We start from the raw sequence: 12,653 nt of genomic DNA on the forward strand, positions 1-12,653 counted from the left end.
AAAAAAAAAAAAAAGAAATATAAATTTTATTTGATAATTCACTTTGGTACTGGGGAATGAAATCCCAGTCTTTGTTCTTGCTAAAAATGCTCTCTTCTGTGTGTGCCTGGTACCCAAGGTTGCCAGAAGAGAGTGTCAGAACTGAGTTACACACCGTTGTGAGCCACCTCATGAGTTGAACTTAGGTCTTCCTGAAGAACAATCAGTGACCTTACCTGCCACACTGTCTCGCCAGCCCCTCCTTTACTTTCTTTCTTTTTTTTTAACCCATCAAGAAATATTTGTGAAATCTAAAGATTCTTAGAAATGTAGCCTTCCACTTGAATGCAGTTGACTTGCCAGGGGCTACATTCTTAGAGAAAACCGACTCTGCCTCTCTCTCTCTCTCTCTCTCTCTCTCTCTCTCTCTCTCTCTCTCTCTCTCTCTCCCTAGAGATTGGCAATTGCTCTACTGGCAGGGGTAGGATTTAATGCCTATTTCCCATCTCCACACTGGGAATTTGTCTCACTTTGATTTGTTTTGCTTTGTTTTATTGGTATGTTTTTGCATGCTGTCACAACCTTTCTGTTCATACAGAAGATACTGTTTCCTTGAAGTTGTCCACCACCTCTATCCCTTACACTCTTTCTGTCCCTTCTTCTGCAATGCTTTGGGAGGGGTGGTGCAGTGTTTATATCCCTTTTAGAGCTATGCATTCTACAGTCTCATATTTTCTGTGCCTTTTCCAGTTGTGTGTTTGTATTAATCACTATCTACTGCAAACAGAAGGTTCTCTGATGGGGGTTGGCAGGTGCATTAGTCTACAGGTATAATGATAAGAGTTTTCTTATCTTAAATTCATATGTTTATTTCCAGTTTTCTTCTTAGCAAGTTCAGATCAGCAACCAGAGGAGAAATCAGAACTCCAAAACCTGAAAGCGGAAGGAGCTATAGCTTGGACTTAGACAGTCAAAATCTTCAGAGTTTCAAGTCAGCCTCTGGTTCAGACAGGTAAGAGACATGCAAATTGAGTAATGACATAACCTGGGAATTAAGTTGATGATATTCCACCCATGTAGGGCATCTAAGTATCTGTAAAAGCTTGGCACACAGAGAATACTTAACATATGCTACACAAAGACAAGAAGAAATTTTTCAGTTGTTATAGAAAATCTTCCCTCTCAATTTACAGCTGTTAGAAAGATTTGTGTCATGGGAAGTAATACAAGCTCATATTTGGGAAGTCAGGGCTATAGTTCAAACAGAGATGTACCTGGCAGGTAATTCTTTTATCCATTTCTTAATCTTTTTCTGTTTCAACTTCTAAAACAAAATCCTCTAAGTGTCATATCCACTCCTTGCAGCTTTCAAAAACCATTAATAATTTTGTCATGTGTGCTGCCCCAGAGATTTTTTTTTTTTTTGTAATTCCATTTATTTCTTGTTTCACTGCCTCTGATTTCCAGATGGGTCAAGTGAGCCTGTCTTGTGCATAATGTCATCACTTGTCAGGAGAAGCAAAGAGAAAAAGTGAGGCTAGCCAAGAGCATAGTCACTTCCAATCAGTTCTGCTTGTGTGCCTTGTGTCAGCATAAGTCAGACCTTATTGTCATTACTATCAAAGCTAAAGGTAAGAAATAGTTGTCTGCTTTCATGGTACATTGCTTTGTGCGCATGTTAGCTCCAGTTTGATTTTGGGTACTCAGGCTACCTTCTTTTCCATTTTCCATTCTTTTCTCTTTAGGTTCTACAAGCAGAATTTCATTTTTCTTGTAACACTGCTGCATTTTCTCACTGTGGTGCTGAGTATGGAGACAAACACCTCACATGTTGTAATGTTATATAGTCTGGAACTTTTCCAGAGAAGAGACATTCTTTTGACTATTGACATTTTTATTAGTGTTATGGTAACTGTTCATATGAGTTTTATTTTTTCTCCAGAATTCTTCTACATGCCACTTTGTATAAGACTGTAGAGAAAAAAATATGTAAGAAAGAAATCATTTATTATTCACTATCAGAGGATCAGTATTGTGGACAGAATTTTCCAAGCATTTAAAAATGCAGATATATCCCCCATGTGATTAAAACATAATCAAAGCATCTTTGCCCTTGAAATAGTTTCACTTGGCTTCCCATCTATGCTGCCTTCATCAAATTTCTTTCTTCAAATCAGGCATGCTTTTTCATACCAGTCAAATCAGCTTCCAGAATGAGCAAGCAGAAGGATGGCTGAGAGTTTCAGAATAGTCTGAGCTACATAATGAGTCAAAGGGCAGCTGTGGCTTCATGATGAGAGCCTGTCTCAAAGATTCAAAATGAGAGAAAGAGAGAGAGAGAGAGAGAGAGAGAGAGAGAGAGACAGAGAGAGAGACAGAGAGAGAGACAGAGAGAGACAGAGAGAGACAGACAGAGACAGAGACAGAGACAGAGACAGAGACAGAGACAGAGACAGAGACAGAGAGACAGAGACAGAGACAGAATGGATAAATCTGTTTTATCTTTCCTTTTTACTTCCCTGGCTCTGAGCAGAGATGGTGTTCAAAGGTGGTATTGGTCTCTTCTTCTTAGCCTCTTTCGGACCCTTTGCTGGAGCCATCTTTTATTATTTTGTATTAATAGATGCTGTTATTCCAGAATCACTTTGCCTGGGCTTGTGTCTTTTGTCTTTTCTGTTGCTAGGCATGAGTAATTACAAAGCAGTAATACCATATGGGCATGTTTCATCAAATACTGGTGTTTTGACACAAGATTTTCTTGTAATTATAAACTAAAAGACAGACTGTAAATAGACTTTTAGAATCTTTGTATTTATTCTTTGGAAATTTCATACATGCATACAGTCTTTTTGCATCATATTCATTCCCCACTTCTACCTCCAACCTCTCCCAGATACCACTTTCATGTCCCCAAAGAAGACTTTATCTTGTTGTTCCAACATAATTTTTACTGGTTCATAAACCCCTATCACATTCACTTACTAGTCCTTGCCTGTCTAGTCCCCACCTTTGTGACCTCTCCAGTAGAAAAAAAAAAAAAGTCTCATTTGTGTTATGTATATATTCACTGGGGCATGGTCAAAATCTTAGTGGCCTGCCTCCTAAATAGAACTAAATCCTTGCTGGGAGCCATCTTTTGTGGAAGGTGACATCCCTGCATCCCTTCACAGTTTTCTTTTAAGTTGTGAATATATAAAATAGTTTGTAGAAAATTGAAATATTATCATCAGAGTTATTTGGATCTTGCATGCCAAGAGCAATGTTTTCCTATTAAGAAAAATGAAGATGCTCAAAAGATCCAAAGAGCAAACTGTCCTTTCCCTGGACATGTATTGACCTTGGTAATGACCTACTAATGTATTGCCACAATGAGCTTCATTCCCTTGTTCCAAGTGGTTCCTTAAAATGTTGAGGTGGGGGAGCGATCTTTTCTTAACTATCGTCTAAAGAAATTGTGAGATGATCATGTCTTTCATCCATGACCTGACCCAGCTTAGCAATCAGTCTCCTCTTTTCTTGAAAAAGCATGTTATTTCTTCGTGATTCATTGGTCTTTTCCTGGAGCAGCTGGGCTAAGACATTCCTTTTAAAAACTCACATCATATATGAGTGGAAATGATGTTTTTCAGATGCCTAATTGATTTATTTCTTTTCAGTAGTTTCAAAGCTGGAGAAATATAATCAGGATGGGAAAGGCATAGCCTTTCAGGAGAGCATAAGAAACGGCTATTCACTTGTTGCTAGGAACTGGACATACAAAACAAAGGATAGCTTTTAAAAGGTTGTCCACTGCCATTAATAAATGGGATACTACTCACAGTGGCTATTCCAAATTCTTTCTAAGTTCTAGTGAGTGGTTGCTATGCTCTATCAGAAACAGACTTCCAGACAAGGATTCATATAAGTGATTAATCAGTCAATTGACTTAATTTTATGTGTATGGGTGTTTGGTCTGATTGTATTTCTCTGCACCACAAGTGAGCGTGGTGCCCACAGAGACCAGAAGAGAGCGACAAATCTTATAAAACTGAAGTATTGTGAGCTGCTCTCATATGGATGCTGGGAAATGAACATAGGTCCTCTGGAAAAGCCAGAAGTGCTCTTAACCCTCAAGCCATCTCCCAACTTTCCAGCCTCTTACCCAAGAGCATTAAGAAAGGCAGAAGAGGGAATGTAAAGGCTAGGTAATGATTCAGGTCAGGTTAGACTGAGTCTGAGACCCCAGCCACTGCCTAAGGGATACAAACTATGCCCCTTTGCATTTGGAGGAACCAGCCCATTGTATTCTGATCTAAGTCAGTCACTGGGTATGGATTCTTCCATGCAGGGTTTCCTTGCTTAACAAATAAAGATAAAGGGTATTCGGAAATAAGAACTCGAGATAGCATTTTTAGTATAAGTACACACAGTGAAGTATTAGAAGACTTAATTCTTAATAAAGTTTGTCTATATGAAATTCAAATTTAAGAGCTTTGTATTTTATCTAAGTTTTCTACCATGTGGGTGAGAAGGAGAAAAATTCAAAGGCATTTCTGAGCCTGCAGCTCCAGTCTAAATGGACAAATCATAAAGGCATAAAGTTGAAAGCAACATCAGAAAGGCCCTTAGAAGCTATGGAGAGTATTAACATAGGATATAGGGGAAGTGTCTCTTTATCAGCATATGAAAAACACAGAACATTTGAAATCTGTTGTGGAGTAGAAGTGGGTGGAGGGGGAAGCTGTATTTCTGGGTAGCATTGTGTTCATGTTACTGGAGGTTGTGTATAAGCATCCACTTTGTTGTTCTCCCTTCCTCTTTGGTCCCCTACACACACACACACACACATACACACACACAAATTATTCTTTTACTTTTAATTGCTCTTACTGATTGCCACACTGTCTGTGAAGTTTTACAAGCTGCTTTGTTTGACTCTAAACCAAAAACAGAGATGACACTATTAAATCCAGTCCTTCACTAACCTCATCCTTATTCTAAGCCCCACTTTTCTCTGTTTCATGATCTCCTAGAAATAGGCCGTATATTTTTTATTTCCATGATTTAAAAAAAATCTATATTTCCATATGTATATTATTTGGGGAAAGTAAGTTTCTTAAATTCATCATATGATGTGATACTGACTGTACTTTCTTTTTTACATATAATTGTTTTAAGAGTTAGTTATTTATTTTATGTATGTAAGTACACTGTCACTGTCTTCAGACACACCAGAAGAGGGCATTGGATTCCATTACAGATGGTTGTGAGCTACCATGTGGTTGCTGGAATTTGAACTCAGGACCTCTGGAAGAGCAGTAAGTGCTCTTAACCACTGAGCCATCTCTCCAGCCACTGACTGTACTTATAATAATATTACAAGTAATATTATTTTTCTGTCCTTAGTAGGATTTTTATTATCTTCTTTGCAACTGATATTTCTGGTAGGCAGCATCTCCTCCATGATAATATTCTCTAGCAAGGTGGGAGTGTTCTAGCTTGGAGTAAGGATCACATACATAGTCAATACTGGTTTCTTTGCCCTCCCCCGCACCTTTTCTTTAGATGACACACTATAACTTACTTAGCAAACTCCTTTTAAACCCAGAATTTAAAATTGTTTTCATGTATATTGTATCTCTAAAATCATGTGAATTTTAATCTATAAATTTACCCGTACATGTTGGGGATAGAGCAACTGAGGTCCATATTAATATTTTGCATTTAATATCTCAGGCAACTGTGGTACATGCTTGTAATATACCAGCATGGGGAAGAGCTAGGTTTATGCCTGAGGCCCCATAGCCAGCCAGGCTAGCATACTTGGTGAGTTCAGTGCACTCTGGGTCAAAAGACAGTAAATGGCACCTGAAAAATGATACTCAAGATTACCTCCTGACCTCCATACACACAGACTCCACCCACAATGCACATTCTCTCTCTCTCTCTCTCTCTCTCTCTCTCTCTCTCTCTCTCTCTCTCTCTCTCTCCCTCCCTCCCTCCCTCCCTCCCTCTCAATTACTGCCTGGCTGTGGGTCTCTGTATTTGTTCCGATCAGCTGGCTGCAAGAGGAAGCATCTCTGATGATGAATGAATAAGGCACTGACCTATGAGCATACCAGAATATTATTAGGAGTTATTTTATCACTGTTTTTATTTTCTAAAAGACTGATAGTATTTGGTTTTACCCTGGGTTCCTGGGCTGTCTAGTCTCTGGTTCTTGGTCACCCAAGCAGTGCCAGGAATTATCTCCATCTTATGGAGTGAGCCTTACATCAAATCAGTTATTATTTGAGCATTAATCTTTCTGCTACCATTACTCTAGCATTGAGATCTACTAATTCTTATTTTTCTATTTTAACTTCTTTTGAGTAGGTAGGTCTCCCTTTAATGGAAGCAAGGGATGGACAATCAAAGCTACAAACTGTCATAAATATCCTAAAGCACATTATGAGACAATTGAGGGCTTAAGAAGTGAGGAAAATGATAAAGCACAGAGAGAAATATGGATTTATCCATATATTTATCAGCAGGAGACAAATGAGGTCTAGAGTTCCACAAATATTCCTTACCAAGAAACTAGTATTTATAACACACTTATAACTTATTCTTTCAGAATGTGTTGGCTTCTCCAAGTAGTTTGATTTTTTTTAAAGTGTAGACATGTACATCTGTGTGTTTATATATTTCTGTGAATAGCTTATATATTCAAACTAATATGTTTGGCTCTGCAGCCCATAAATTCTCCATCTTAACTTCTCAATTCTCTGGTTGTAGAAAGCAGCACAGACAATACATAAATAAAAGGGTATGTATGCTTTCTAACACCATTTATTTTATTGATATTGAAATATGAAGTTCATATATTTATGTATCATAAGATACTTTTCTTTTGTTTTTATCATCAATCTAAAAATGAGAAATTATTCTTGGCTTGCTAACCAGCAAAAATATTATATGTACACACTTAAATCCATCATTTTGGCGAATCTTAGTATCTCACTAAACCAGAAACTATATCTTCATTTATTGTAGTTGCCATGAGGCCAGATCAACACGTTTCCTGTGAGCACTATGGTAAATAGGAAGCCTGCTGGTTCATGGAAAGGGGCGCATGCAAGTGGACAAATGTCTGAGATAAATGGACTTACTGAGGAGTTTAGCACTGTGTTTTCCAGATTTTTCTGTGTATCGGAAGCAGCTAGGCAGTTTTAAAATATAAAATATACTGATTTCTTGATTACATGCTCAAAGTGCCCGCTGTGAGGTTTCAGATGTGCCCCAAGAGGTCAAGGCTTACCTCACGTAAGAAAGATTAAAGTTGTAGCATTTTAGGTCACCAACGACTGGGAGAGAGAACTGCATTTAACTTTTCCCTCTTTTCTTTTTAGATTTTTGATATTTCTATCTCATTTATCAGACTTACTTCATTTTCCAACTATAACTTCTTTCCCCCATCTTCCCATATATTCATTTCATGTTTGAAATAACTAAAAGAAGTTAGAAAAGTTTATAAGCCTCAGAAGGAATTCTCTACATTCTCTGTGTGGTACCATGTATTATGCCTTGGGCTCAATATTAGTTAGCTGTCAGATGTCCTCTAGATGCAGACATTTAACCAGGTAGTGCATGCTCAAAATTGTCAACCATTCTAGAAAGGGAGGGTACCAGACAATGATTTCCTAGATACCACTCCTGAAGAGCATTATATAAAACAGAAAGACAAGGCATTAAATTATAGTATGTCTTTCTTATCCTTGGATCATCTAAACAAATGTATGCATCTCAAGGGCATCATCAATATTTGGGGACATCATGGAATTAGTGATAGCAACTGCGTAGGCTTTTCTTTTATTAATTTTATTTTATTAGATAATTTCTTCATTTACATTTCAAATGCTATCCCTAAAGTCCCCTATACCGTCCCCCGGCTTTGCTCCCCTACCCACTCACTCCCACTTCTTGGCCCTGGCATTCCCCTGTACTGGGGCATATAAAGTTTGTAAGACCTAGGAGCCTCTCTTGCTGAAGGTACCCTGATATAGCTGTCTCGTATGAGGCTATGCCAGTGCCTGGCAAATACAGAAGTGGATGCTCACAGTCATCTATAGGATGGAGCACAGGGCCCCCAATGGAGGAGCTAGAGCAAGTACCCAAGGAACTGAAGGGGTCTGCAACCCTATAGGTGGAACAACAATATGAACTAACCAATACCCCCAGAGCTTGTGTTTCTAGCTGTATATGTAGTGTAGGCTTTTCAAAGTATATTTCATGAACTAAAGTAGAGAAGACTGGTCTAACCTAGAAAATATGTGTTTCTCAGTAAGCTGATATAACTGAGCCCACAGAGCCTGCCAAATGTATCCTTCTTGCCATTTCCCCTTAACTCTGTTAGCCTGACCATTTGTTGCCACTAGTTTCTAAAATGTATTTAAATCACAGCAACATGATATCTGAATCAAAAATGGAGCTTTCATAGTTGGCTTTCCAACTTCTCTAAATTTGACACAGATGCTATCATCCTCTTCCTATTTAAGTGGCAAAGGTTCTTGTATTTGTCATATTTAAATAATATTGAAAACACTTGACAGCTACATATTTAAAATTCTGTGCCTCTTTAGACTAAACCTTTCCTTAGTCTAATCAACCAAAAGGAAATATTTTGAGACATTCACAGTAAATGTCAAGGACAAATGTGAAAGTGTATGTCATTTCTGAGCTAATGCTGTTGGCAACAATAATTTCCAGTAGCTGACTTAGGATCATAGGAATTGCTTCCTTATTACAGGGTAGCCTGTTAAATGTCATCACTCTGATTAACCAACTGCTACCAGAGCCTCTGCAGTGATAGGACTTTCGCTGTCAGACTTATTGAAACCATGATGGAAAAACTGCTTATATTTGGGGAGACCTTCAACACAGATAGAAGCAGAAATATTCACACAAATCCCTTTGGTTGTAATTTATTGACCTCTTTTTACAAGATTCACCATTAGACATATTTTAAAGGGGGATTTGTTTTCTTCCTAAAATCGTAGGGGTAGGTGTTTCTAGAATAATATTCTTCTGAGAATCACCAACCTGTAGTTGTGACACATTACTGGGTAGGTGGCTAATCTCCTAAACAAAGTAGGTTGTCTGAGATGAGCAGAAGCATAAATGTAGCTAACTGCTGTCACAATGCAATGCCTGCTGGAGGAGGGTCTAGGAAAATTATCTCTATTGCATCAGGTGATTAAATCAAACCCAACAAACACAGCCATAAGTCGCTCTGAGATATTTTCATAGCACTGTAATTTGGAGTTATCACTAGAAAAAGGAGGCCAGAGATGCTACCTGCTAACAAAAGGATTTGACATCAAAGAATTCTGCTGGTTAGGATGACTTGATATGAGTGAGATGACATGAGGACAGTATGAAAAAGCAGAAGAAATCACCTCAGGCTGTGGGTGGATGTACAATATTGTTTTTAATCTCTTCTTTAGGTATTAACTTAGTGACAATAAGGTGACACAGTAGTGTGTATGTGGATACAGTAGCTCTTTTATTAATATTTTTTAGTTAGCAGAATTCACTGTGAAATTTTTATTCATTTATATAGCCATACATTATCTTTATTTGCTTCCCAGTGCCCGTTCCCTTCCTCCTTTTTGCTGGTCCTCAGAAAAGAAGGAAAAACCACGTGGGCAGAAAGGGCAGGAATGATTGTTCCCTCTCCCTTATTATTTATGATAAGATCCCACTTAACTAGCCCAAGCAAGCCTTGAACTCATGATTTCCCTGCCTTGGCCCCTGGAATACTGAGAGTAATGGTTGAGAACATCATGCCATGCTCACTTTTCTCATCATTAAGATAGAAATGTTATTTTGAGGGCAAGGAAACTGATGAAGACCTAAAATAGAGTAAATACTGCTGTGTGCATGGGGGCTGATGATGTCAATCAGGGAATAATTTGCTTTGGTGGCTTCTCTAGTACCTAGGCAGAAAAATACTCAGGAGTTATGGTTGACATCTATGATGCTCATTGCCTGTTCCTTCTTTTGCTAGATTTATTTTTCTGGTAGTAGGTTTAAACGTTATAATTCTTTCTTTGCCTGGTATTCTAGTATACAGCTTCAATGCCAGCCCTCAGGAGGCAGAGGCAGACAGAGCTGCCTCCATTTCTCTTCAGAAAAGAGCAGGACTCCCAGGGACAAACCTTTCTTTTAAATTCTAATTTGTCTGAATTCTTGATTTACTGGTGATACTCCACTGAAGAAGAAGAGCCCTGTGATCTCCTCCTGAGCAGGAATTGCATTTCTCCTCACTGAATAGAATCACATCATTTTCTCAGGCATGAAGGCAATTTGAGTTCATTTATCCAGTGTCACTATTTTATAGCATGAGTCAGACTAAGAACCGAACTGTAATTTCTAACCATTGATTAAGTATAACTGAGTGACTCTGTAGCAAGGAGGATGCCAGAGATAACAGCCTACAGTTAATAAGAATACCTTCAAGACTGACATATTGCACAGGAATTAGGATGGCAAACAAGACACATAGATATATCGATAAGGAATGAAAAAGAGGTGCGGACAAAGGAAGCAAATGACTTAGATGTGCATGTAAATTTGGTCAGTTTAGAGATATGTAATGTCTCAGAGTGCTCATGAAAAGTGGGAAATAAAATCTGAAAGGTAAGGTGAAGCTAATAAAATACAGTGGAGTTATAGAAGTCAGGATGTGGGGCATGGAACCTGGTGAAGTCCTGCAGGTCTTTGAGGAAGGTACCCTGAAACTGCTGTGCAGCTCCAGTATGGTCCTAGTGAACTGGCGTGGTTTGCATCCGTCATCATTTTTCTCCTAAACATTTCCTAGGCAGTGTCTTTGGCTGATGTCAAAGTCGGAATGTGCTTTGTCTTTTCATTTAGGGGAAGTACCACTTCATCAGATCTCATTGACCAGGAGGCTGGACGAAGAACATCAAAAAGCAGCTACAGCAATGGTGGAATCCCAGGTACTCAGAGGTCACCAGCCCCAAGTGCTCATAGTGTGACCTCCATCAACAGCAGAGTAAGTAAACAACTATAAAGAGATACCCAGTCTCTGGGACTTGGCTTTACTACCACCCATGAGTGAGTTTAAATTCTCTGTATGTCAGAGCATGTTGCTTATGCTGTTGAATGGAATGTATCCTTAGCATTGGCCCAGAAACCCAAAATCAAAAAGAAAGGGCAAACCAGGTTTTAAAGGTGGTGTCATATGACAGTAATTTCAATACCTGTGTGATTTAAACAAATATAAAAAGTTGATCGAAAGTTCTGACTTCCATTCTTCATGTTACTTCTCAGAGGACATATTTATAGATTAGCTATACTATTTTTTCTAAGCTGATTGGTAGTCTACAGAAAAAGTCGAACCTTAAAGTCATTTTATAATTTTCCTTTCTTTACATATGTTAAAATGAGAGGTCAGACACATAATTAAGTCTTAAATTATTATAAATGTGTGTGTATGTGTGTGTGTGTATGTATACACATATCCACATATATGAAAAATGATCTTTTGCATCACATTTTTTTTTCTTTTAAGGAAGAAAAATCACCAAGAATTTGGGAATAATATTTCTTTTATCAACTATTCTACTGGAAGTCATTCTTGGAATTAAGTTACCATCTATTAGACTTTTTTATTAAGCAAGAAATTCAATATTGGTGGCATCTATATTAAGAAATCTTAATATATGAACTTCAATACTTTGATTTAGCCATAATTTGGTGAAGTGAAACCTCCTGAAAGGCCCTGGACAAAGAAAGATTGAAAATAAGTGAAAAGAATTAGCCATGCAAATGTCTGGGCAAAGTGTCCTCCAGATAGACAAGGACAATGTTGGAGGCGTACAAACAAGAAAGCTGCTGCTCCATCTTTGAACATCAGGGCCCTGGCTTTAATAGCTTGTAAAATATCTGAACACATATATGCCCTTCATAAGGAAAATAATGTGATTTATGAATTACTTTTCTGTCTTAGTAACAAGAAAATATTTTCTTTTTCCCTCTTTGAAAGCACCTGCTTAGACCAGCTTGAGTTTAAGAGCAAAGAAGTTCCAAGTCCCGAGTTTATTGTATTCATTTGGAATTCCCCTTACATTGTATTCCCCTTAAATATGTGGGGAGATGGATCATCCTTGTTTTGAAATAGATCAAACTGGATTAACTCATGGTTACTGGACTAGTAGTTGGCTGCTACTGCCAGCATAAAGAACCTGAGGTGAAAGCATGCCTGATTTGCTAAAGGAAAACTGTAAAGGCCAGAGAACTTACATTAGGGAATGGGGGAAGAGTACTCATGTGTGGGTTCAGAGGAGGCATAAGTCAGTAAGGCCTTGAAAGGTGCTGCAGTATTTAGTCCGAATAGGATAGGAAAGACTGTCTGGTTCAAGTAGCACAGCAATATGGTTTACCACCTGATGTTGGCAGGATCTTGAGATGGGGCTGCTGAGGGACAGCTGAGAGAAGTAAGGGAAACCCAGAGACCATTTGGAAAGCCTTCACCATGCTGCAGCCATTAGAAGGAGCTGGGGAACAGGGAGGCAGCAGCCAGAGTAGGGAACAATCAGACTGTTTCAGTATTTTGGAGGAAGAATCAAAAGACATTTGGACAGATTGAATATCAGTGATTGATCTGTTTCAATAAAGCCTAAATTGTACCT

The 12,653-nt window shown here is 38.4% G+C and overlaps 1 protein-coding gene across 1 annotated transcript in view; it reads left to right on the plus strand.

The window, feature by feature from the left end:
* The window catches only part of Sytl5 (synaptotagmin like 5), a 62,080-nt gene that overhangs the window by 8,518 nt on the left and 40,909 nt on the right, over window positions 1-12,653 (plus strand). Inside the window, exons 3-4 of the mRNA XM_029472984.1 lie at window positions 857-991; window positions 10,873-11,014. The gene's annotated coding sequence lies outside the window, so the exon portion shown is untranslated. The remainder of the gene's footprint in view (window positions 1-856; window positions 992-10,872; window positions 11,015-12,653) is intronic.

Source organism: Mus caroli, chromosome X (genome assembly GCF_900094665.2).
Source record: "Mus caroli chromosome X, CAROLI_EIJ_v1.1, whole genome shotgun sequence".
In the NCBI taxonomy this organism is placed as follows: Eukaryota; Metazoa; Chordata; class Mammalia; order Rodentia; family Muridae; genus Mus; species Mus caroli.